Here is a 27,676-nt window from a genome sequence, read left to right as displayed (position 1 = left end):
TGTTTGTACCTGCAAGTTAGAGTACTCAGGTTTCAGGAATTTAACTTGCTCCTGGAGATCAGAGTGTTTTTCAGGGCTGGGGTCTTTGATTCAGTCCACCTATTCGTAGCTTCGGTATACCTAGCCGCTATATTGTGTATATTTGCGCCTTTCTTATGTAATGTTTTAGGGAAATTCATTATTCTGTCTAAGTCAAATGTGCCTTCGTTGGGGAAGTGTCCAGGTGACTCAGTGTATATTTGTGCCATTTATCCAGGTACTTACATGCTTTGGGCGAACAGTAAGTGTGCTGGACTTCCTTTAGACTGCCCTGAACCCATTCTCACAGAGGCAAGACAAGGTATGACTTATGTGAGAAACCTGAGGGCATTCTCCCAAGTAGACCTCGGGAGTCCCTTATTCAGGTGGCCAGGTAAGGGCTGGTGCTCTCCGATCCCAACCCTGGGTGTGGATGAGCGAGGTAGGATCACCTGGGTAGGGGAACCCGGTGTTATGCTTGGAGGAATATCCAAGGTGAGACACAATATTATGCCCGGGAAGAAGGAGAGGAGGACGAAGTCCCTGTGGCTTTTATAGGCTGCTCTACATCTACTTCCCTTCCGCCCCAATGAATCTCCCTTACTAGAATCAAACAACCCCTTCATACATAACCAATCCTCTAAGGTCCCAAACCCCATTGCACCCAGAAACGATCTCTCCCAGGATCCCTGTTATTTTGTCCTCTACCCGAACACTCCCGAAAATTCTTTTCCCCATCCCTCTTCTGTTTATTATTTCCTCCACTCCCAATCTGCTCAAACAAAATCCTACCGTTCCCACAATTCAACTTGTTCATCTAACGACAATAATCCTGGTAATTCCCGTTTGCCGCACAGACCCTAAAAAAACCACCCTTCCGAGTTAACCAATCGACCCCCATCAAATACCTTTTTTCCATCTTACCATGTGGGATGATCAAATACTCTACAACCCCCCTTTTCTGACACAAATACTTTCATACCCACTGAAAGACAACAGACAAAGTCCAAACCTGTTTAGCCGACATGTCCCAATACAAGGGTCAGGCAAAGACAGACAATTGACCAAAATCACACACTCCTGGCAGCCCTTTCCTTTCCCCACAGGGATAAAAGGTGGAGAAAGAGAACACATACGAGCAAGGCAGACTGCACAACGTGAGAGCTAACTCAGCACTGCAGTTCAAGGGGCGGCGAAAGACAGTGAATACATAGCAGGTGACAAAGAGAGAAGTGAACTTACCCTTTCCTATCAAGGCCAGTGAAACCTCAGCAGACGGAAACATAAGACCGCAAACAAAGGCCAGCGTGTGTTGCAGCAGATGTCAATGTTACACGAAACCCTCCTCCACTGATAACCAAGCCGGGGAGATATGCATGTCTCGGTAGTACCAACCTTGACTCGAAGGAGAAGAAAGCCAAGCAGTTCATCACAGCCGGTGAGTCGAGGGAGAGTCGATAAAAAACCTGGGCTGTGTTGAACGAAAAGTAGCAAACCGATAATTGGAACTTTGGGAAGCTTAAAGGAACTATTAAGAAAGTGAGGGAAAAGCCTGCAACAGAAGCTTCCGACACCACGTGGCTGCTCACACAGAAAACTATGGGCGATTACCCAAAGGTATAGACTACCATAACCAGAAGGCCTTGGGAAGAGGTGAAGAGAGGTCAAGGTGGCCATACAGGGGTCTTGTAAAATCCTTTGTACCGTCGAAAGTCTTTGATCAATAGATGATTGTGAAGAAGGGGAATTGAATCCTGTATGGCGAAATCAGTAATGAACTGTGTTTCCTGGAGTTGGCAAGAGTGAACCCGGTGGAGGGATGCTAACGAGAAGGGGCGAGGCCTGAAGTCCCTATGAACAGTGTGTTGACAGGCATGAACCAAATCGAGGGAGATTCACACTGCATTTGTTTGAAAAGACATTAAGATCCGTGAAAGCAGGAAATCTTGCAAGACAAGGGGAAGTGAAGTGTCCCCCTTGTCTTTTGGGGTCCTAGCCAGGCCAAAGGAGTTCCAGTTGTGGAAAGTCATCACCCCATTGAGAAAAGGAACTGTTTAGTTGTTTCGTGGAATACGACTGTTGAGGGGTCGGTGCCCAGAAGAGGGGGGACCCAGAGGTGAAGCTGTCACCCAAAATATAAGTGTAGCAGAACTTTGTGTTTGTTTATTGAATGCGACAGGCCCTCGAAGGCAAGAGACTTTTTTTTTTAAAGGAGACTTAACTGTCGAGGAACTTCATAGCTGATACAGAACTGTTGGCTTGTGCTGAGAAAGCTCGAGTGTGTGCTGTCCTCTAAGGTCCCACCTTTTACCGTGCTGAAAACGTGGGGAAGGTAGACCCCTAGCAATCACATCCTGACTGATTATTTATGAACACTTTCTCCTTTATTGAAAATACCTATCCCACACTCGTTCTATAATTAGTTGTAAGGATTTGCCAATAGGTTTTTGTTAGTATAGACCTTTTTACTTTGACAAGACGCCACGAGGACTGCCTTATTTATCATTTGATGTTCAACGCTTGCTCCCATCTTAGATTTCAGTTTAGGTGAGGCGTTTTTCCAACCTGCATATTGTTTAAATAAACACCCTTGAATCGTGATCACTTGTGTCTGTCTTTACTGTTGCCACCATTAGTTCCTTACACTTATTAATGATCGAGGTCTGTTCCTAAATACGTCTGCATCGGGATGCTATTGCGTCCTGTGGCTGGCGGCGTGGGTACGGCTCATAATTGACCACTCTGCCACGTCTAATCAGAGGCCCGGGTATTACCACCATGCCTCTGTTCCTCCCCCAGTACAGACATTTCAGTGACACTTGAAAGTGTTGGTCAGATTTCAGATGACTGCTGGTTCACAGCCTATATCCCCATTGCGCTACCCACAATGCAGAGCGGTATTTCAGCTTGTTTCAGAGACTTGGGTAGGTAAGGATCAAAGACAAGACACATAATCGGTAGAAACAAAGCCTGTTACAGTTCCCGTGCTAGAGAGGAGTGTGAAATATAAAGCAGGGTCGCAAAGGAAATGCACATTTAGGGTTTCAAGTATCAAGGTATAGGTTTTAGACAAGACATCCACAGAGCTCTCATCCAAATATTTTCTTCACACTCATACAGACCACATTTGCCCTATTCCCTAATCCACTACTCTGGCCAGCGCAGCAATGTCATGTTCTCTTAAATCAGTAGGGGGCATGGATGAGCTGCTTTTACATTTATTATTCTAATCTGCGGTGGCCAACTGCTTTTACTTTTTCTTATTCAGATAAACAGTCCTATAGGCAGAGTACTTTGTCTACTGTATACTTGGATAATCACAACAGATTTCAGAGACAACCATTTACATCATCATTTTTCAAACAATACTTTACAAGACAAATCAATACACTGACACAATTACCTGTCTTTACCAACCTGTGATTTTCGGTCGGCTTTCTTCTGCAGCTGCTCTGTCTGCCCTTCCTGAGTCTCCTGCCGCTGCAACCAGCTCTCCCCTCCGATGAAATAGTCTTTGCTAGGAACATGAGGATCACCTGGAGGTGCACCCAGTGACCCTTGCCCTTGGCCACAGGACAGCAGGATTCAGACATAGAAGGCACCCAAAACGTTGTGGAAAAAGGCCCACACACTGTACTGGTGGATTGGTGAACAGTTTACCAGTAGAAAGCGAACAACAAGACAAAAAATAAAAAATAAATGTATCTTTTCTCCACAGCCTGGCGCTGTGTCCATGGTACACAGTCCATTTTCAATGCCGAGTACTGCGATGTCAGCCACATTGATAAACGGACTCCCGGAGCCATAGTGGGGGAGTGGGGAAGGGAAAGGGGCGCTGGCCAGCAGCACCCAGGCTGCTTGATATGTAGGCTTGTACCATATAATACAGCCCGTGTTTCAAGCATCCTGATTGGCCAGTGAGCTAATGCGAGCTCCATTAGATGCAGCTAAGCCCTGGCCTCTGACTGGTGGTCTTCTCTATTGCTGGGAGTGACTGCTTATCAAAGTCATCTTCAATTCTATTCCCACTTATATACTACCAGCAAAACATGTATTTTTAGTTTTTATTAGTTTAAGAAAGGCCACCGATTATTCAAATGTACTACCGACAGTAATTAACATACTATCAGCCATAGCATACACCAATTTCAGCAAGGGAAACATAACTCCCGGGGCCCTCAGCACTCCAACATCATCACCTGAAGGCTTATGGGGCAGCACCTGATGCAAACCTCTGGTAGTGGCAGATTTATTCTACTTAGTGTCACAGATTTAAAGACAAGGCACACTCCACACCAGGACTCTCTCCACTGGCCAGGCATGTGGCGCACAATAAAAACGCTTTCAAGTTTATTAATTTCAGATGCAACTTTGAGAAGGCCGCCAACCCGTCTAACAACCCCCTTGACGTACACCCTCTGTCGCAATGGACCATGAAGCAGGCCGGTCTGTAATAATTAAATATTTATTTATTTTAAAAATTCAAATGAAAATCAAACAGATTCAATATAGAGCAGCAAACACAAATGTGGTGATAATTACACAGTAAAATGATAGGATACACTTAATTTAACTTTCTAACACCAGACACACCAATGCAAAAATTAATGAAAGCAAGATTACTTTTTGGGTAATACTTTTAAATGGCACCACGGCTATGTATTCTCCCTGCAACACCCCCCCAAACCTCTGTTAAGCAAGTTTTGTGTGGGTGGAGAGGAGTAGCAAGGAGTCAGATGTAAGAGGCAAAAATCAGAGTAGAAATCTGATTTACCACCCCTGAATCGGAGGCTAAAACTGGATTGAAAACCCTTGAAATTGAGCAAAATGGCACCCAGGAATTCACTGAAGTTATTTTACATGTGCGATTTAAATGAATGAGACAGGAATTTGTGTGGCTGTACTAAATAAACAAGAAAACTTACAAGCTACGAGGCAAGGCACTAAACATGCATACAAGTTAGAAAATCGACTTTGGGAAGGAAAAACAGTGCAGCAAGAATCACACGTGGCAAAATTGCAATTTCTTAGTTTTCAAGGGTTTAAAACAAACTAACAGCTTCAGAAATTAGCTAAACAGACAGAATTGGAAATCGGTTTGACAGATGAGGTACAAAGGCACATAGCAGGTATGATACTAAAGTGAAAGGGTGACTCTTGATGGGTGATAGTATGGGATTCTTTATAGGGAAGGTAGATGAGATTTTAAAAGGGGAAACACTTTCACGGGCAACTCGGTTTTGTTAGCAAAATGATTGGTTCTACTGCAACAATATTTTAGTCACTGGCTAGATATTTAAAGGATAGTTCCGGGACTTTTTTTTTATTGTCCCTACGGGTCGGCCATGTGTTTGTAAGCATAAATCGGTAGATCGTAGGAAACTTTCCTATGGACCTTACCCGACTTTTCGCCCATTATCGCACTCGAAATCAGCCTCCATTTTGTGATAATCCTATCATTCCGCCGCATCGACCTGGCTCACCTGCCTTTGCGGCACTAAATCAAATCCCCCGCCCCTGAGCCTGACATCAGCAGACGCGTACTGCCCATTTCAAGCACGTCTCGTGTCAACAATCGCTGCGCCTCAGCTATTGACGTGTTGCCATGGAAATGGCAGGACGCCTCTTTCCCCAATAAGTATAAACAGACCGTTTCACAACACACAGCAGCAGATTTTCGATTCCATTCCTCTCTCTGTGTTACTTTGAGTATTCTGTGACTCGTTTCAGTGCTCTGGTCAGCTACCTTCGCCGCTTGTAGCCCGTGTGAACACCTGTACCATCTCTGTAAATTATTTTACTATCTTTACCGCACAATGGCCACAATAATGCCGTATATGTACGAGCCCGAGTACACCGAGGAAGAACTACTGGAAAGTCAAGCACGCGAAAACGATGGGGATTCGGACGGCAGTTGGGAGGACCAGTCAACGGATGAAGAGCCTGGACCATGTCGCATGGACGGCGTCTCCACCTGGTGCACGTGCAATCGGTGCGAGCTAATGCCAACTGAGGAGAACTGCTGCTGCCGTGAAAATTCCGGGTGCTTGGCCTACATTTCGGAAAGCGAGCAAAGTCTGCAGGAAGGCGAGCAAAGTCCGCAATGCATCACCGAGCTGCCAGAGTTCAGGGAAGCCTGCCTCTCACGGACCGTGTTGAGGATGATGATGGTGCTTATGCACGAACTTCGCGGCACTGTTCGTCCGCGTAATCCGAGTAACGAGTAAGTATACTCTGTTTGTGATGTCAGTGATGCCACCACTATTTCATGGTCGTCTCCCACATATAAAATTACATTTACATATCATTCGAACGCATGTAAATTTGTTCCATATAGTGCATTTTCTAGATATAATTTTTTTCTAAGAAAAATGACATGTGTTACCTGAATCGACATTGATAAGAAAGTTTGGTCAGTTTAATACAGTTTGCATCTTTTTTTTTCACAGGTGGTACAGGCTGGTGGCCTATCGTTGCTTCACTTGGTGGCTTCACGGGAGGCTCGGACACCGCGTTCGGAGAGTAATACCTGCCTGTGCGGTACTTGCCATTAGACAACATTTCCCCAGTGACAGTGGACAATACCGCGGATTTTCCCTCGATGTGCTGCAACCTCAACTTTACAATGTGTAATGTTTATTATTTATGTTTAATTAAAATCTAAAATAAAGCCCAACATATATTTTAACAATGGTTGTTTTGATTTTTTAAATGAATCTAGTGTATATTCTCCTGGGAGGGTGAGGTATTTATAAACTCACCCCCCTGCATTCCATGTAGTAGATCCTGCAGCCATCCTCTTACATTCAGTTAGATGGCCTCTCCTTGGTGAGGCCCTGCGGCAAACGGGTCTTGTCTGCACGACCACCGCCCCGATCCACCCCCCCGCCCTATCAAAGGCAGTTCGCACCGGGGTACTTGTGCTGGCAAGTGGAGCTGTCAGGGAGCGATAAAGGCCAAGAGGTGCCAAAGACCATGTACACTTCAAAGTGGTCTATAGAGCATGGGTTGTTGTTCCCATGTCTACCTCCAGACCCCGTGTCTCCTGCCAAGCATCCCCCCTCACGCTGGACGGCCCCCTGCAATCCACATAAGTGTGTCTCCATTCACGAGTCTTCCTGTGTCTTGTCTGCACGACCACCGCCCCGATCCACCCCCCCGCCCTATCAAAGGCAGTTCGCACCGGGGTACTTGTGCTGGCAAGTGGAGCTGTCAGGGAGCGATAAAGGCCAAGAGGTGCCAAAGACCATGTACACTTCAAAGTGGTCTATAGAGCATGGGTTGTTGTTCCCATGTCTACCTCCAGACCCCGTGTCTCCTGCCAAGCATCCCCCCTCACGCTGGACGGCCCCCTGCAATCCACATAAGTGTGTCTCCATTCACGAGTCTTCCTGTGTCTTGTCTGCACGACCACCGCCCCGATCCACCCCCCCGCCCTATCAAAGGCAGTTCGCACCGGGGTACTTGTGCTGGCAAGTGGAGCTGTCAGGGAGCGATAAAGGCCAAGAGGTGCCAAAGACCATGTACACTTCAAAGTGGTCTATAGAGCATGGGTTGTTGTTCCCATGTCTACCTCCAGACCCCGTGTCTCCTGCCAAGCATCCCCCCTCACGCTGGACGGCCCCCTGCAATCCACATAAGTGTGTCTCCATTCACGAGTCTTCCTGTGTCTTGTCTGCACGACCACCGCCCCGATCCACCCCCCCGCCCTATCAAAGGCAGTTCGCACCGGGGTACTTGTGCTGGCAAGTGGAGCTGTCAGGGAGCGATAAAGGCCAAGAGGTGCCAAAGACCATGTACACTTCAAAGTGGTCTATACAGCATGGGTTGTTGTTCCCATGTCTACCTCCAGACCCCGTGTCTCCTGCCAAGCATCCCCCCTCACGCTGGACGGCCCCCTGCAATCCACATAAGTGTGTCTCCATTCACGAGTCTTCCTGTGTCTTGTCTGCACGACCACCGCCCCGATCCACCCCCCCTATCAAAGGCAGTTCGCACCGGGGTACTTGTGCTGGCAAGTGGAGCTGTCAGGGAGCGATAAAGGCCAAGAGGTGCCAAAGACCATGTACACTTCAAAGTGGTCTATAGAGCATGGGTTGTTGTTCCCATGTCTACCTCCAGACCCCGTGTCTCCTGCCAAGCATCCCCCCTCACGCTGGACGGCCCCCTGCAGACCGCATAATGCCACGACATATACACGTCATTCATTCACAAACACACCCCTGTTTCGAATTCTTTATAACCCACTTCATATTTCTAATGAGAACTTCTTTGCGCTTTGCTAGTCAACCCGTGAAGGTGCTGGTTATCTGCTCTTCGTCTCTGTGAACTTCCGTGACCACTTTGAGCAAACTCGTCAGTTTGCAACCTGTGAACTGCTCCCTGTTCTACGACAAGAAACTACTCTGATCCCTGCATCTAACTGTTTGTTCGTCAAGGTAAGTCCATGTACCATAATCATTTTGCGTCCAATTTTTTAATTTATATCTATTTGCTAGTAGTCATCAAATTGCATCCATGTTTTCTTTTCGTTCACGACAGTACATGCAAGGAACTAGTCACATGTTCTGAGTTTAGTCAAATTACTTTTTCTATTTTTTGAAAGTTATTGAAATACTTATCCGCATGTGAATAACATGTATAGTTCCAAGAACCAAAACGGACCTTGCATTGAACCTTTTATGTGTCATTTAATGTTTTAACACATTGGTATTCATAGAGAATTGTTGATCTTTACTTTTCAGAACTTTCCATAATGCCTGCCTGTTCCATTGGCGGTTGCCCTTCGAAGACCCATAACAAATCTGAAGGTACTATAATGCATGTTTTCCCTAAGACAATAGATCAGATAAGAGAATGGGTCCGATATTGCGGATATCCAGCCTCTGAGATAGAAAGTAGAGTCCTAGAAGTCTTTGCGGACAAGAGGGGTGATCGATACCGCATCTGCAGCAGGCACTTTAGCCCAGACATGTACTCCACATCATTGCTAATAAGGACGAAAACACCGCGAGCGAGGCGAAAATTGCTCTCAACCGCTATTCCCACTCTATTCGTCCACATCCCTCCACTGGTGAGTCAAGTTTACGTATTTATCTCTCGGCATTGCGGTAGTGTGTAGCATTAGCTAACAATAATTTCCCCATTTATGTATCCACTCAATATGAAGGCTGAAGATTCTCCATCCGTGTCGTTATTGCAGTCATCAGCCACTTCAAGCGCCTATCGGGTAATCTTACTTAGCTATTCTGACACTGACTTGTTTAAGGCATGTACATCAATAGTTTTAATTGATCGTGTAATTATTTTACCTAATGGTACACCACAGTACTCGTCCTCTAGTCTTTGTTTTCAGTTATAATTATTGTTATCCAAAATAATGCAAGTACTGTCTTTCAGGGAGATGCTGAGGAGTCCAACGCATTGACGACAACCGTAGATGTCACTCAGATGCTCGAGGTACGTTTCAGGACAGTTCCATCGATGGAGATCATCAGATCTTGCATTCTTGTAGCGTGATTGTTACACACAATGTTTCTTTCGTTTTTAGCCATTGATATGTCCTTCTGTCGTCGCCCTCGTATGTGTCTTCTTTTTTCAATATTGTGTTCATTACTAATGAAAGTCCTATGTTTCAGGGAGTCGATGGAGCATTAGTCCAAGAAGAAGGGGGAGCGTGCAGTTACGGGTCGGCGCAACAGCTTGCAGAAGTGTGCACCGCAGTTACAGCGTCCCTTGATGTTCTTATGCATTTCGAGGTATGGATACTGACAGATCGATCAAGCGAGATCAAATGACGTGATTACATCCGCTATACTTCCTTCTTTATTAACGCAAGTACTATGTTTCAGGGAGCTGACGGAGCTTCTTCAACAAGAACATCACCCCTAGTAGTTGATGCAGATCTCTGGGTGGTGACACTTCCAACGATGGAGCAAATCGAATCATATTTAGATATCCATTATTTATTTTAGACAACTGATCAAAGATTGTGCAGGTCTATTTAGATGAGCTGTTGACGCCTGCACAAAGTTTATGTTCTTTTTAACAAAATAGAAAACCATACTAATGCAATTACTGTGTTTCAGGGAGTTGCTGAAGCGTCATCTTCAATAATATCATCAATGGAAGTCTATGCGGAGCCCGAGGTATGGATCTTGACAGTTCAATCTAACTAGATCAACAATGCGTGAACTATTGTCGTTTGAATGTTCTACACAATGCGTTCATTCGTGTTTTGCTATTGAGATGTACGTATGGGTATTGGTCCCCAAGTACATTTTGTGTTTTCAATATTATTATACATACTAATGAAAGTTCTATGTTTCAGCGAGTCGATGGAGCCTCAGTGAGTGATGGATGTGCTTATCATGAAAGTATAGTCGTTGCAGCGCGAGAGGAAGTGGAGACATGCACACACGAGTCGGAGCAACAGCGTCCAGATGTTGAAGTTCGAGGAAAGAAAGTTTCAAAGAAAAGAAAGCAAAAGAAGGTTAGTGTCCTGTTCACTATATTATGTTGTCTTTCACTGTCAATAGTTCAATACTGTAAGTTGTGTTTAAACTGAACATCCCTTTTCTAATCTGTCCTCTAGTTGCGAGTGGGTGTAAGAACTAGATCTACACAGACAGTGAAGCGAACGAGAGATGTTGCTTGTCAAACCTTTTGGCAGGGACTTGAGACTGGAGATGCATCGTGCCAATGGGAAGAATATGAAGTGATTGACAACGGAGCTATACCACCACCAGCCATTGATAGTGAATGTCCTCCTGGTAGTTTGGATGCAGTCGTAGATCAATTCACAGAATCCACACCCGCAAAAAATAAGAGCACGCGAAAGTTGAAGACATTGTTTTTTTCTCCCATCTCCGGACAAGGAACAGATGTTGCAATGGAAGAGAATGAAGTGGACGACAATGAAACACCATCAATATCACTCAGCATAGCGGAAGACGATATCAGAGATTGTACCTTTCATGCGAGTGACATGTCCTCAACGTTACAGGCCGAACCAGCTGGGATGCAGAGTGACAGTATAAGGAAAGAGGCCAAATTCATTGTATTCGATAGCTGTTTGATGGATATTATTATGATGATGAAATGTGGGCATTGGGTTGGTGGGGAAGTATGTGGGGAGCCATTGATTAATGTGACTCGTGCAATTCGAGGCACTAACCTTAAAATACATGCCACCTGTACACAATATCATCCGTTCGCATGGTCTGCACAACCCATGCTGGGGCAACTGCCAGCAGGCAATCTACTTTGTGCAGCGGCCGCACTTTTTAGTGGTTCAAGTTTTAAAAAGTTACAGTATTTCTTTCAGTTTGTGGGAATCCATTTCATTGCGAAAAGTCAGTTCTACAAATACCAAACCGATTATCTATTTCCAGCCATCAGCGAAGCTTGGAGAATGGAAAAAATGTCAATGGAAAGTACATTCGCGGGCAAACGCTTCAGGCTAGCCGGTGATGGACAATGCGACAGTCCAGGATTTTCAGCCAAGTACTGCACCTACCACTTTCAGGACATGGAAAGTAAGAAAATTGTGAGTTCGGTGGTCGTGCAGGTGTCACAAAGTACATCCTCAGTGGCCATGGAGAAAGTTGGCTTTGTAGCATCATTGCAAGAACTACAATCGCGGGGAATGGTGATCGACCTGATAGCCACGGACAGACACGTTTCAATTGCCAAGACAATGAGAGAACAGTACAAAAATATAAATCACCAATTTGACGTATGGCATCTTGCAAAAACAATCAATAAAAAATTGTCGGCTGCAGGAAAAAAAAAAGATATGCAAGGTATTTCACAGTGGTCCAAGTCAATCAGCAACCATCTTTGGTGGAGCTCAAAAACATGTGAAGGGTCGTTGGAAATTCTACTGGAAAAATGGCGGTCAGTAATGTTGCACTGTAGCAACGTACATCAATGGTCGACAAATGAGCATTTCCACAAAGGTGAACATAGCCATTTGTCCACAGAGGAGGCACGGAAGAAGAAGTGGTTGATTCCTTCATCACCCACTCACAAGGCCATTGAAAAGATTGTATTTGATAAAACTATAACAAGAGATTTGAGGGGACTCACGGAATTCTGCCACACAGGAGATTTGGAGGTGTTCCACAATATGTGCCTAAAGTACAGGCCCAAAAGATTGCATTTTGGCATGGAAGGCATGATAAATCGGACTCTTCTAGCGGTCTTGGCACATAACCATAATGTTGGCCGTCAACAAAGTAGGACGACCGGAACTTTAGGGACGCTTCGCTACAATAAGGCCTTCACTAAAAGAAGTAAACAATGGGTGATCAAACCAGTGTTTGAGGATATGCAATATGAGTTTATTGAGAGACTTATCGTAGATGTCCTCGATAGGCACATACATGGAGTGGTGAACGAACCTATGCAGGGGACAACTGCATTGCCACCCAACATTGCCTCTGTTCCATGTCCACCTAAAGCAGAGCTCATTGAGAAATACACATCACGGTTTAAATGATTGTAATTCGATTGTCTGTTCTCTCGAGTCTCCTCATGTTGCAGGCCCATTGCAATTAAACCAAACAGTAATATAAATCATTTTTACAAAAATTATAGAATGTTTCCGTATTACAAACACATGGCCGACCCATAGGGACAATAAAAAAAAAGGCACGCAGACAAGATGCCCTTACACTAACTGGAGCTAACTAGAAATGTGTGCTCGCTCAAAGTGAAGGTCAGCTGCTTTGATGTTTTGCTCGGGTGGCGGAAAGGCCCACGACCCAATATAAGGTTCTATTGTGATTTGACCTTGACAGGCCGGGACCATCCTGAAAGACTAAGAAAAGATAATGAATAAAATTTCAGAAACGAAACGATGAGCCACGTTCATTAGAAGAAGTAACGTCGGCAAAGAAGGAGTGGTGTTTCGGGTCTGCCCTACACAGAGACACAATGGAAAATGCAAATATAATGTAAGTAACTTTTGATGAGTTTATACCGCAATTTCATTACTATACAGTGGCTTTAAAGACGGGTTCAGTTGTACTTGTTCGTTCTATGTGGCATAGTGTTTTCTACCGCGCACTATCTGGAGGAGAACCATCTTCTTTTACTGAAGCACCTCAAAACCTTCCTCTTTGCTTCTGCTTTCTCTCTCCCTCTCCCCTGCTACAACTGGTCCACTGTCTGCGACCTCGGTCCTGGGCCCTTCCACTCTCCACCTGCACTGCCTCCCTGTCAACCCCTGCACTGGGGGACTGTCTCAGTATCCTACAGCCCCCCCTTCCCAGCACTTGTTCTGCACTTACCTTGCACTTGCCACCAGCTGGCCCTATTTATTTATTATTTTATGCTACTTACCTTGTACTCCACTCCCCCCCCTCCATGCCTCGCCACGCCTTTAAACACTTGTGTACACCCAGTAGCGCTGTCCTCGCTATGAAATGAATAATTTTAATAAGGATCTGATGGTGAGACTAATTTCATTTTTTATGTTTTTAGGTACATCATTCACTACTGTCTGTGTCACGAGTACCAGACACCGGCGGACGGCTTCTACAGCCGCCAGTTGCTTCTCCGCGTGAACAACGTTACCACCCTGACCATTTTATGGGACGATCGCCAAGTACAAGTATGCCCTTACGCGGTACTAACGGTTAGATGCAACATACCTACCGTTGTGGTGGCCTAGTGCCTCGTTGTTGGAACAGCCATGCGATTATCAGTGCGACAGAAGAGCTTATTTTTATCGTAAACCAACACCCTGTGTACTGCACACGAACATCGCTTCCCTCAAGACGAACTAATTTGGATCGAGAGCAAAGAAAAATGCAAATCGCTGAATATTCTCTAAACATTTGATGTCCAATAAACGTACTTTGCCAAATGTACAATCTTGCCGTTTGCTTTTAAACCACGGTTTCACATTCCGAATTGTGGTGCTGTATTGTGAGATGCTCTAAGACCCTGTGTACAGCAAAGGACCATCGCGTTCCTCAATACGAACTTTTTGGAACATGAGCAAATAAAAATGCAAATCGCTGAATATTCTCTAAACATTTGATGTCCAATAAACGTACTTTGCCAAATGTACAATCTTGCCGTTTGCTTTTAAACCACGGTTTCACATTCCGAATTGTGGTGCTGTATTGTGAGATGCTCTAAGACCCTGTGTACAGCAAAGGACCATCGCGTTCCTCAATACGAACTTTTTGGAACATGAGCAAATAAAAATGCAAATCGCTGAATATTCTCTAAACATTTGATGTCAAATAAATGTACTTTACCACATTTACAATCTTGCCGTTTGCTTTTAAACCACGGTTTCACATTCCGAATTGTGGTGCTGTATTGTGAGATGCTCTAAGACCCTGTGTACAGCAAAGGACCATCGCGTTCCTCAATACGAACTTTTTGGAACATGAGCAAATAAAAATGCAAATCGCTGAATATTCTCTAAACATTTGATGTCAAATAAATGTACTTTACCACATTTACAATCTTGCGGTTTGATTTCAAAGTACAGTTTCATATTCCGAATTGTGGTGCGCTGTATTGTGAGCTGATCTGTGTTGATTTCCGGGGTCTGTGTGGAGTCGCGTAGAAGACGCCTGGGCGCGTTTGCCTACGCAGCACAGTCACGTCACGGATAGAGGCGGGGAATATGAATGTTTTGATAAAGTCTGTTTCAGGGGCGGGGGATTTGATTTAGTGCCGCAAAGGCAGGTGAGCCAGGTCGATGCGGCGGAATGATAGGATTATCACAAAATGGAGGCTGATTTCGAGTGCGATAATGGGCGAAAAGTCGGGTAAGGTCCATAGGAAAGTTTCCTACGATCTACCGATTTATGCTTACAAACACATGGCCGACCCGTAGGGACAATAAAAAAAAAGTCCCGGAACTATCCTTTAAAGAAAGACACGGTATGCAAGGAGGTTAATTTGCTAGGTTAATTTATTCACACCGTGTTCATCTCAATGGTAAATTAATTCATTCATTCAAAATAGTACTAAGGATTTACACAATGGGCTGAAATGATTTGGAAAGAATTGCGCTAACAAATGGAGACCAACAAAGATTCTTCTAAGGACAGGATACGCAGAGGATTTTAACAATTTAAGAATTTACTAGGGTATTTATAGGATTTTTATGGGGTTCGACAGAATGCAAGTAACAGAGCGGTGTATGCAGCTTTTTGGTTACTGGGAAGGGTAATACTTAAAAAAAGCACTTGAATTGGGTAGTTTGGACAGCGGGATAAGGATCTGGTCAATGTGCAGCGGCTGGGCTCTCCTTTAAGGGAACAGCGGGGCAACCGGCGTCTGGTCACAGTCGACAGCAGGGTGCATCAGCTGGGCAAGGACAGGTCTGGTCACTGGATTCTCCTAAAAGGGTCAGCAGCCTTTCTCCTTGAATTATTGGGATTTTTGTAGGGTTCAGTTCTGGATAGGAGGTAGGTTCTGCCTGGATCTGGATCAGCTACCTCTGGCCTGGCTCTGGAGAACGTGGAATGTCTGGATCTCTGGATGTTGAATGCTCTGAATTTGGAATTTCGGATTTTGAATCTCTTGACTCTCCCTACGCCTCCTCCTTTTATAAGCAGGATGACATCAAAGGATTTTTACTACGTGGGCAGAAATAACCTGGACATACCTCCTAAAATAGGATAGGTCAGGCTGTGGATGTCACCGCCTCCCTGTAGGCCCGGATTGGATCCAGGGAAGTGACATCAGTTTTAGGGTGTGTGTTATATGATGTGCTTTGTTACACGACAGTTACTTTTGCCAAAATCAGTTCTGCAACAAAACCCTTATATTTACAATTGTTATCCTTCTGAAAATCCGATGGGCAAACCCCATATTTTAGAAGGAATATGCCACTCCAACTCCCAAGTTTGTGCAATTCTCTTTTGTCCTTCCGGCACTCTTTTGCGATTTCTATGGAAAATATTTCACCTAAAACTACAAATGGCTACACATAAGCCTATCAATTTCAGGCATATTTCCATTAAATTTTACATCTGTGTCAGGTACGCTTTCCTCAGAAATGCCTTTTCAATGCCATTTGCGTCCCACACATACTGGGAAGACCAAAAAGTTTCATCTTGCTGATACAAAAATTACATTAAAACCCATCATAATTCCACATTACTGCTTATTCAGATTACTGAAATAAATGTCTTAATGTAAAAAGTATTTTAAATCAAATGGGCTGGCTTTGTTTCCAAAAGTACACAGACAAAGTAACACAGGTTAATTTTATTTTTATGTTCATTTAACAAAATGCGGTTTTCCTCGCATTTTGCTTTCTGAAAGCTTTCATAGCTCTGGTCAATTTCTACACACAGGGATATGAAACTGACACCAAGCAAAGAAAGAAAGAGCTTCTTTTGAAGAGATTGTGTGTGTTAATTTGTTGCAAAAGTGAATGCTGGCCGTGCAGACTGAAATGAATTTCTCGGCTCTTCGCATATTTCACTTGACACAACAATGCCGTTGCGGGAGGAATGGCCCTCATTTGATGGTGTTCATCCTGAATATAGATGGGTCTGGCTGTGTTTTACTGGAACCAAACTGTGTAATGTTTAAAGATGGAAATAGCACCAGTGCAAGGCCATTTTAAACGCAGAACATTTTCCTTTGCCGTTTTAAGTTTTTGCAAATCGCAGCACTGAGCCAGGCTGCCTTTGAATTCCTCTTTTTGAATTCACATGAAGAAATAAATGCAGCCATTCTCATGGTGTCTATGCTGCATCCCGCCCCATATGTGCTCAGCAGACACAGCGCAGCAATTATTTTTGTAACTGCTAAAATGCAGTTTTGTGATGCACAGGATTTCCGTTGAGCTGGTAAATGTACCTCACATTAGGCCCAGTTTATACGCAATCCTATTTACTACCACCATTCCTATGTTACTTTCTTCTGTAATGGGGTCACTGGTTGTTAGGCAGAAACATGTGCAGTTCCCTCTGGGACCACTGCAAAAAGTTTAAGACTACAGGAGTTAGCAGTAAACCCAATTGGTAGCAGTCTGCACCACCTAGATTTACCTGTGGCTGAGCAGTCAGACTTCTCTCAAGACGAGTTAGGCAGTATATAGAGTATACAAGCTAGGGCAATTTACACAGTAGAACAAGCAGACACTGATCAGAGCTTGGGTGTAAAGATATATAATTATTTATTTAAAAACACATCTATGAAATACACACTGGCACTAATATGGCAAACAACTTCAATCACAGTTACTATAAGTATATATCAATCCCATAACAATATTTCGACAAGTCTAGGTTCAAAGACACCACTTATTTGCAGACAGAGGTGAGTGCTTAACCTAGATGGCACTCTAGTATTCGTTAGAAAGGGAGAGAAAAAGGCAGGGTATGAAACCAACTCAGTACCAACACTTTTACGAAGCAAATGCAAGGCAAGCAAGGCAGGGTCTACTGTAGATCACAAAGTTCAGAGGCCAGGCCCACTCGGAGAGAGGCAAGTCGTTATGTCCCAAAAATACCACAGTGGAAATGCACGTCTTTGTAGCAAAATGTCACAAAGGTTGGACCAGTTTTAGAACAAAGGTTAAGAAGGTCTGGAGGCGACCCAGTGGAAAGGTAAGGATTTAAGACACCTCACGCTAACCGTTACAAGGGAAGCCAGGCGGACACAGTACCTTGAAAGTGGAGAGACCGCTCCGGTGGGGGCAGTGGTTCCTGGTGGTGGATGCAAGTCGGGGCTTTGCCAGAAGAAGAGATGATCTTGTCATAGAGGAAAGTTGAAGATCGTTGCACCACCAGGGAAGAGACCAGCCGCGGCGTGCTCAGTCACAAGGCACCACCTTTTGGTCGCGGTACAGTGGTTAGTGGCTATCCGGTTGCCGGGGTGCTCAGCACGGGCAATTCGACCACTAGACGTCCTGGAAGCGAAGAAAAAGCAAGGGACTGGTTGTTCCCACCAGTCAAAGGGAAGAAGACTCTCCAGCCGGGAGATCTCCTCTGTCGTTGGGAAGTGGTGAGTCGGTTCAGCAGGGCTCCACCGGTGGTGTTGTCGTTGCAGTTCAGCTCAGCTTCTCCCTCGTCGGATTCTTAGGTCCTGTGGCGACTTCTGAAGTTCCAGTCCCCAAAGCCCTGCTTTTATGCAGAAATCCCCCATTCATTCAGCCTAGCTGTCAATCAAACATGCTAAGTGGTGAGCGGGGCGGCTCACCACTTGGGCCAATCATACCAGAGTGCGATTTGAGTTGGCAAGGCAACTCGGTCCAGGGTGCCTAAACCCCCTCCCACACCCCCTGTGGTACACAGACAGAATGGCACCACTCTGGAGGGCTTCTGTGCAGAAGCCCGCCAAAAGTGGAACAAAGGGCTCAACCTTTGGTTTGGAGTTACAGAGGCGAACACATACGCCATTTACAAACCGAGTTCTGGCAGAAAAACCGGTGAATTTATATTAATTTAATAAACCGGCGGTATGACCGAGGCTATATAGAAAATGTATTCGCCTCGAACAATGGGAAAATCCCATAGGAATATATTCGCGGTCGAATATAAAAAGTAGTATCCACTGCCACCAGCCAAAAGTCGACGAGGTGGGACGGGACAGTGCCCCCTCGAACAACAGACCCAGGGGTAATCGAATTACCCCTACCAGTACGTCCACAATAGGATGGTTTGTACTGGTTCTGTTAGTAAATTTAGGTCTAGTATAGCCAATGGTGACTTTACATGCCCTGGGAGACAGTAGTCAGTCCCAGGGTATGGAGTCTATGGTGGTGGTCACCTAGGACACCCCAGTGTTACGGCACGGAGGGTGCTGCGTAACACACATAGCAAAAACACATGAGACCCTATGGAGTAAAAGACCCCATAGCCCATAGAACACATTAACATTCAAAGAAATACCACAAATCATGTCCAAGAGTGGGAGAAAGAGTCTCACTCTTGGCAGGATGAAAAAAACAAACTCCAGAAATCCAGCAAAGCTGCTGGGGGACTCACTAGGTTAGGAAATTCAGCCTAAACAGAGAATTCTCCCTAACACTGGTGGGATCACTGGTGGTAAAGCATTTACCCCCCGGTGCTAAGGCATCAACCAAGGGCTATTATTTTAACACTAGAAGTAAATGTATTGCCACTGGTACTCAGTGGTCTCTGTAATAAGTGTTAATATGTTTTTGGTGTTAAGTATCCCCTAAAATTGGTGGTAATGATACCACCGTTTCTGTAATGGGTTGTTGAACGATTTGCCCAGGTCTGAATTACATATACTCTCTGATAGGTACTTCTGAGACACTGGAATGCTGGGGTTTTGAAGAGAGAAAAAAAAATCATAGGAGGTTTCTACTGACGCAACCCAACTCCGCCCAAACTGCCACTAGTCTGAGTGCCTGAGACGTCAAGTCCCCATTAACCAATATGTTGTTTTACATACACAATTGTACCTCACCTGAGCTTGTACAATCTGCAAACTCTTTGGCGTGTCAGATTTTCTACTGGTAATTATTTTGACTCGAGACAAAGCACCTCCCTCCCAACCTGTCGCATTATGGCTATTCAGACCATACTCATCTAGTCTCGGGAGGATAGCTCAGGGGCAACGTGCTCGTCTTGGAAGCAAGACGACACGGAGCACCACAGGTTTGATCCCCGGGTCCGCGCTTGGAAACCTCTGGGTATTAAGCACGTTTTAAATACCTATAATATCATGCAGTACAGAATCAGCATGCGGCTGATTAGAGAGATTCTCATCTTTCTTTGTAAGACTGAAGCGACGTAAAAGTAAATGGTGGTCAGGACAACCTGCAAATGATACAGCCACTCTTACGCCTTTCTCACAGATAAGTCTATGCTAATTAGCAGGGCTGGCGATGGACACTTATTCATTTCAAGGACAGTAGGAGTTGATTGCAACTGTTTAACCATGACTCCGGGACAACACTAGCAATATGAAACCTCATAAGGTCTGCTGTACTGCACCCTCAGGCTCAGAGAAGTCTGTGCTAAGGCCCTCCTCGCCCCAACTAAGGAAAGTGGAGGTGGTGGAGGAGTATAAATTCAAGAATTCCTCTCAATTCCTATGTGCCAGATATGTACCCACATTTGAAGACATTTCACACGTTCTTCCCAAGCAACTTATTGTCCTGTTTGCACCTCTTTAGTGAAACGGGAATGTACCATGAGTCCCTGGCAAAATCTGGTATCTGTGTTCAAAAAGGTCATCTAAACAGCAGGCACTTTAAATAACTCCCAAAAGGAAATTGTTTGTACAGCTAAGTTGGAAATGTGTCCGAATGCATTGCCTGCATGGAACCTCACATAGGAAGGCCCGGGGGAGGTCTTACCCTTATATGCAGCTGACAGTTTCCAGTGAGAACAGAGACCTCTGAACCTATGGCAAAGTTGCATGTTCCAGGTTGGGTGATTGGACTATGGTGACCTTTGTGGCCGGATGCCAACCACCTACTCCAGAATGCACCCCTCACAGGAGGAACACAAAGGACCCCAGGGCTTCCCCATTCATCACCAGCCCCAGGGAAAAGGTCTATTATTAGGTTAAGAATCAACTAAACTCAAAACAACTCAAACCTGCCTGAGTATCTCTTCGTAGCCCACGTTAGTTGAACAGCTTGTATAAAAGGGTTGGGATCCAACAAGTTAGTTGTGGTAATACCCACACCATTTCCTACACCCACCAAAAGGCCCTTAACCGGGCGACCAAGGAGCCCTTTCTTGGCAGTGTTTACTGGTAAGGTTTAGCCATCTAAAAGGGGTCTCTTTTGGAGCCAAACCTCCTGAAATAAAAAGATATCATGTTCAATTAAAATCATATTCTCTTGTTGAAATAAGTGTCAGAAACCCAGTGTTGCATAAAAAGATTTTATAGGGCAGAAAGACTTAGCTTCATTGTACTTTTCTAAGAGCGTTCTGAGTGGAGGGTTTTAGCCAGCCAGGACCAGTTGTCTACATTATTAGACCGAGTTGAGACACTTGTGCCTTCGTACTTGATCATTCTTTGATGGAAGCCACTATTGTCACATGTAATCTGCAATGGAGATACCCTTAAGGGTTGACTTGGACCACTGAGATTAGGTTTACTTATAGTGGAAACTCTCTCTACAATCAAGTGCCTGATCTTTTCCTTCAAGTCATATCCTATGGACAGTAGTTTGGAGACAGATAATAAGTGTTTACATGATAATCCTTGACTGATCATGTAAAATAATTAACAATATGTTCATTTAGGAACTCAAGTTGGTCAATATCACTTGAAACTAGGGATCTAAGCCATTGAATAGAGCTAAACAAAGCAGAAATTTTTGCTCTATTGAGAACTATTTTCTCAGTTAATTAGAGGATTCGGGAGCAATAGATCCAACCAGCTCCAATTGGAGTGAACCCCAGCTTTACAGTCTCATTAAGCAGATGAAAACAGAGGTCCAAAAACAGTACAGCCTTCTACTTGATATTTGGCAATAAAGAGACAACACAGAGTGGATGGTGGTACGCCAAATGCAAGGTAACCCAGATTTATTGGAAGTATGCAAAAGCTGGGGAGAAAATAAAATTAACAGCCAAGCTCTCTCTCTCTCAAATTCTTCCATGTTTGAACAGAAAACACAATTTATATAATGCAAATTAGTCATTCTGATTTGATAATTACTGAGCTATGAAAACCTATCTCTACTGCTCATTAGTCCTAATTGCTAAGCTACATATTGTATCTATACATCCCACCCTACTGATTGGGTAACTCTCTATCTAAGGACTCACCCATAAAACATCCCATCAAATCTATGACCTCATCATACGTGAATAATATTGGTTATGCAGTGAAAAAGACATATGCTTATCGGTTAACATGCAGTTACACTCTCCGTGAACCGGCGGCATGATGACATGTGTATGTAGATAGCAGGAGAGGACAAGCCTATCACCTTTGTTCTTAAATAAAACAACTCATGTTATCTCCGCCATGATGTCTCTCAGTTTCAATGACTTTGTCCTTGCCCAAATTCCAGTTTTCGGGCCCTCCCTGTCTTGCAACAGTAAACACGCCATTCTGTTCAGACACATTATGAATAACTATTGTTATGAGTCATGCTGCTTTTACCATGTTAAGATTTCGTCATTGCAATTATTTTGTCTTTTTAGCCACATTTGCTTCTCCGTCACACCCAGCCGGTCTAAGACATTAATCTGTCAACTACTTATGATATTTGAAAAGTGGTTGGCTCTAGAGTTGGAATTGACCTCGCTGAGCTCAGTTATTCATGGTATATCAGGGAAAAGGCCATGTGTCGCAAGATCACAGGTTACTGTTTGAGGTCTATCCAAAACCTTGTTTGTTAGGTATAAAGATGGGGTTTTTCTCCTGGATATCTTGCTTTTTTGCTTTAAAGAAATTGTTTTTCACACTGTTTAGTGCGTATGTTGTTACTTTTATTTGTGAAACGTGTATGACTTTATCAAGGCTAGTAGTTCTGGTACAGTGCCCCTTGTGGGGTCCTGTTATAGAGTAAGGATCAGCTGGTCCTTGAATATATGATGGCTCCTGTTGGGCCCTGGAGTTCTGTGATGTGCATCCGTTACTGTTATTGAACAGTAACGGATGCACACCACAGGGGGCACCGTACCAGAACTACTAGCCTTGATAAAGACCTACGGGTCGAAACACGTGTCGGCTGACAAACATGGGGATCTAAGAGCCCTGATGTACTATAATCTGTACCACAAATTCGAGCAAGAAACCTTTTCACAAATAAAAGTAACAAAATATGCACCAAACAACGTGAAAAACAGTTTCTTTAAAGCAAAAAAGCAAGATATCCAGGAGAAAAAACCCTTCTTCTTTTTACTTATGATATTTCCTAGTCTGCTTTGTTGTCATAACTGATTTACCTTAATGGTTGAACGCTCGCTGCCCAGACAATGGTATCTTGTTCCGTTCTGTAAACTTTCTCTCCAATGTCCTCAGCTTTGACATTCCTTTGAGGCAGCTATGTCCAACCACTGCAGCATTTTTCCAGAATTAAATGTATTTGTTTCAAATAGCGTGCTTAGCTGTGAGGCTCACGCTCACCTGATTCCCATGGAGGCGCAGGTCTGGCTTCGAGTGCTGATGCTTCTTCTATGGTGAAGCGCAGGACTCTGAAGATGGACTCACTGGCTCGCAGGAATATTCCCCTGTGCGTAAAAAGGGAGTATTACCTACTGTCGGAATAATGCTCAAGCCTCCCACTCCCTTCCAGCCCTCCACGATACCCTTCCTCGATTCCCTGTGAAGTCTCACCTTAGGGTCTGGAAGGATGAGTTCTCCATCCTGCTTCTGATGCAGGGGCGCGTTGAAACCCAGTTACTTCACTGGATTGAGGTTTGATGGGAGTTCAAATAAGCTTGACTATTCAGGTAAGGTGCTGTAAGAGTTCTGTAGGAAGTTCAAAAGTTCAAGCCTTATAATAATGTTCATTGTCTTATTGCAGCAAGTGCTAATCGCTTATGTCTTTTTTCCCCTTAGGGGCCGGGGTTCGGAATGCCGGAGATATGGCGCCGACCCGAAGTGAAACGTGCAGTTCCAGTAAATGACAGGTAAGTTCTGGATGAGCGTTCGGGTAATGTCTTTGCATTCGCTCATTCAATGTCTTTGTCTTTTTTCCCCATAGGGGCCGGGGTCCGGAATGCCAGGAAGCGGCAGGACCCGAAATGAAATGGGAATGACCCAACAGGTAAGTCTTAGAAGGAAACTGAGCTTTTCCTATTCCCTTCCTTCTCTCACCTTGTGTTCTTGTCTTTTTCTCTCTAGGCTCTGGGAAGTGGCTGCGGATCCGGATGACCGCTGCTGAAGATGGAGGTGCCCAGGAAAGGTGAGTGAAATGCAGCGCTGCAGCGATCGAAGCGAAATGCTTTTAAAATGATGTCTTCCCTTTCAGGATCGTCGGTGTGAAGTCTCCGTGATGCAGCTTTAGCAGGTAAGGTCTTCTTTCCCTCCAATTCTCTCTTAGCAGGTGACCCAGGATGCTGACAGGCGTGGCTGAAGTCCAGATGCAGGAGCTGACAGAGTGAGCGTCCAGCTGTGAGGAGCAGAACAACGCGAAGCGTGAGTTGCTGATCAGGCGTGGTTTAAATAGCTTTGGAAGAAGTTCCAGGTATGTATCCTTCCCCGACCACACCCAGGGGAAAGTAGCTCCACAGGTAAAGTAGTTCCATTCAGGCCTCAAGAGGGCCTGGATGTAGCAGCATGGTCTGCATCAGGTAAGTGCACCTTAAAACACTTGAACACATGTCTAGCTTTATGAGCCTGGCGCCTAAGGCGCCAGGACAGGGGTCCAACAAGAGCCTGGCGCCAGAACTGTGTCCAAAGGGCCCCAGCTTGGGCCCGCTGGCACTTCCCTGGGGGAAATGATGCCTGCCTCTGGGGTTGCTGGGTCGGACCTGGCTCCTTGGAGGTAGGCATCATGACAGTACCCCCCCCTCAAGGCCCCTCCCAAGGTTGTTCCCTCTGGGGGTTTTGGCTTGTTCGGAAATCTCCGGTGGAACCTTTGTTTTAATCGAGGTGCGTGAACATGGTTACTAGGCTCCCACGATCTCTCCTGAGGTCCATATCCCTTCCAGTCAACAAGATAGAAGAGTTTGGACTTTAACACCTTGGAGTCTAAAATGTCTTTAACTTCGAATTCTAATTCCCCTTCAATTTGAACTGGGTCTGGAGGCTTGGACAGTCGGGTCCCTAGTTGTACTGGCTTCAAAAGTGATGCATGAAAAACTGGATGAATACGCATAAACGGTAGACGGTAAATCCAGTTCAAAGGCCATGGGATTGATTATAGCCTTGATGGGATAAGGTCCTATGAATCTGGGATTGAAAGTTCGCGGGCCCTTGAGGGGTAAATGTTTCGTTGCTAGCCATACCTGATCGCCTACTTGGTAAGGAGGAGTTTTACTTCGGTGCAAATCAGCGTTTTCTTTATACTTTTTCTTAGCTTGCTGTAAATGAGTTGCAGCTTCTTTGAAGGCTTGGGTTAATGTGGAATGCAGATGATTTACTGCGGGCATTTCCATGGTCAGAGGTGGATCTAGATCAGAGGTCCGAGGATGGTGACCATACAAAGTATAAAAAGGAGTTTGTCCGGTTCCAGAATGCACTGAATTGTTGTATGCATATTCTGCGATCCAAAGGATGTCTTTCCAATTTAACTCGGATTGGTGTAACATGCACTGAAGATATTGCTCGAGAGTCTGATTGGTTCTCTCGGTTTGTCCGTCGGTCTGGGGGTGGTGGCTGGTGGATAGCCGCACATCTATTTGTGCTAGTTGGCAACACTTCTTCCAAAAATGGGAGATAAATTGACTTCCACAATCCGAGACTAATATGGAAGGGAAACCATGTATGCGAACTATATTCTCCAGAAATTCCTTGGCCAAGGTGGAAGCTGAAGGCAAACCTTTTAAAGGGATAAAGTGGGCCATTTTGGAGAATAGATCCACAATTACAAGGATAGTGTTGTAACCAGCACAAGGAGGCAGGTCAGTTATAAAGTCCATTGACAAGGTGTGCCATGGTGCCGGTGGAATATCCAAGGGTTGAAGTAGGCCGGCTGGCCTTTTCTTTTGACCCTTGTTTTGGGCGCAAATTCGGCAAGACAAAACAAAAGACTTTGTCTTTTCTCCAAGAAGGCCAACACAAGTGGCGTTTGATTTTTTCCTCCGTTTTAGCGATACCAGGGTGTCCTTCCATTAATGATTCATGATGATGGGCAATAACAAGTTCTTGCAATTCTTTACTAGGCAGAAACAACCGCTCCTGGAAGTAGGGTAAGTCATCCTTAACGGTGTAATGAGGACCCTTTTGACACCATTCCAGTAAGGCTGAAGAGTCTAGAAGTTGTTTTACTTGCGTTTGGATGTCCTCAATAGTTTGCAATGAAGTTAGGCCTAAGATTCTTTGTTCTGGTATGATTGGCACAGGTTCTAAACTCAAATTGGGTTCTTCCATGCCAATCCGGGATAAGGCGTCCGCTTTACCATTCTTGCAGCCAGGGCGATAGGTAATTACAAAATCAAATTCCGCAAAGAATAGATCCCATCGGAGTTGTCGTGAAGATTGAGCCTTGGCCGTCTTTAAATACTGTAAATTTCTGTGGTCCGTAATTACGGTGATGGTGTGTCTTGCCCCGATAAGGTAGTGACGCCAAGCCTTGAAAGCAGATTTAATAGCCAGTAACTCTTTGTTGGTAATTGCGTAGTTGATTTCAGGAGGAGAAAATTCCCTGGACCAAAAGGCCACAGGGTGTAGTTGGTTAGTTTCTGGGTCTCTTTGCGACAGGACAGCTCCCATGGCCGAACTGGATGCGTCGGTTTCCACAATGTAAGGGAGATCTGGGTGCGGGTGCTTCAATATAGGTGCAGAGGTGAATTTGGTTTTCAGGTCCTGAAAGGCTTGTTCGGCCTCAAGAGTCCATTCAAAGCGTTTGTTTTTCTTTAGGAGAGCTGTGATGGGTTGGACTGTTCGGGAAAATTCCGGGATGAATCTTCGATAGAAATTGGCAAAGCCGAGCATGCTCTGAACTCCCTTCACCCAGCTAGGAGATGGCCATTTGAGGATGGCGTCCACCTTTCGCGAGTCCATTCGGACTCCTTGAGGTGTCAGGATAAATCCGAGAAACTCCACTTCTGTGGTATGAAAAACGCATTTTTTGAGCTTTGCAAATAGTCTGTGCTGGCGCAATTTCTCAAGAACTGCCCTAACATGTTTTCTGTGATCGGATTCTGAAGAGGAGTACACCAGGATGTCGTCAATATAAACAATGACACAGACGTCGATAAGTTCCCGAAGAACATCATTCATAAAGTACTGAAAGGCGGCAGGTGCATTGCACAAACCGAAGGGCATCACCTGATATTCGAAGAGCCCAAATTTGGTGCGGAATGCAGTCTTCCATTCGTCGCCTTCTTTTATACGCACCAGGTGATAAGCTCCTTGGAGATCTAACTTGGTGTACACACAAGCGTCTTTCACCTGGTCGATAAGCTCAGGAATCAGGGGCAGAGGATAACGATTCTTAATCGTTATTTGATTTAGGGCGCGATAGTCTATACATGTTCTAAGGTCACCCTCTTTTTTCGGCACGAAGAACAGAGCTGAGGAGACAGGAGACTTGGACGGGCGAATAAAACCATTGGCTAGGTACTGATCTAAATACTGACGCAAATGTAGGTTCTCAGGTTCCGTAAGAGCATAAATCCTACTACAAGGTAGTTGAGCATTGGGTACCAGATCGATTTGGCAATCGTAAGACCGATGGGGAGGTAATGTGTTAGCCTGTTCCTTCTGAAAAACGTCTTAGAATTCTTGGTATTCAGACGGTAGCTGTACAGGGGTGGAAGTTGCTGAGGCTAGACCCATAACTGGATTTCTTGGGTAACAAGTTGGTTTACAATCAGGAAAACTTATCTTTTTTGCTCGCCAGTCGATTCTGGGATTATGTGTTTCTAACCAAGGAATTCCAAGAATTACTTGAAATTGTGGGGCCTTGATCACATCAAACACTATTGCTTCCCGATGTCCATCCTGACCCACCAGTGTCATTTCAACAGTGGAATGTGTTACAGGCCTTGAGGCAATTTCGGTTCCATCTACTGTAGTAATGACATCTTGGGTTACTTTCGTGCGGAGAGGGAGCTTA

The sequence above is a fragment of the Ambystoma mexicanum genome, chromosome 4q (genome assembly GCF_040938575.1).
Source record: "Ambystoma mexicanum isolate Mex_15411 chromosome 4q, UKY_AmexF1_1, whole genome shotgun sequence".
In the NCBI taxonomy this organism is placed as follows: domain Eukaryota; kingdom Metazoa; phylum Chordata; class Amphibia; order Caudata; family Ambystomatidae; genus Ambystoma; species Ambystoma mexicanum.
The sequence above is the reverse complement of the archived record's forward strand: the minus strand, read 5'-3'. Positions refer to the sequence as shown.